Source organism: Pipistrellus hanaki (assembly GCF_964339955.1).
Source record: "Pipistrellus hanaki genome assembly, chromosome: X".
NCBI classification, from domain to species: Eukaryota; Metazoa; Chordata; class Mammalia; order Chiroptera; family Vespertilionidae; genus Pipistrellus; species Pipistrellus hanaki.
This window is the reverse complement of record NC_140524.1, coordinates 8,888,279-8,888,770: the sequence shown is the minus strand read 5'-3', so window position 1 is coordinate 8,888,770 and position 492 is coordinate 8,888,279.

Below are 492 nucleotides of genomic sequence, written 5' to 3'. Positions count from 1 at the left end.
TCTTGGATAATGTCATTCTCTTCACCATAACCATTTGAACGTTTTTTGGTAACTTCCTTCTTACACATTCCATCCTATCTGGCTTCCAACCAGTCTTGGATTGGGAAGTTGGATGTCATTTCATGGAAAATATTCAATGCACAGGCATATGTGCATGTACATCACTATAAATAGTAGAGATGTATTTCTTGAGTTGATGTACTTAGATAAACCCACAGGATTTAGTTAGTTAGCTGAGAAATGCTAAGCCATGGTTTCCAAACTACTTCTCAGCACCACATTTTGAAATTGCTTATATACCTTACTGTTTGTACTCTCCTAAAGAAAGAAAGCTTCATGTATACTTATTCTGAAATCAAGACCCCCAACAGTAAATGTGAATATGCTTTGTAAACTGTTATTGCTATTCTTTTTGTCCAGATGGAATGGAAGAAACTGGCAGGCATCTTCCAGGAGGTTCATAGAAAGGCCAATCAATTCTATGATTATTAA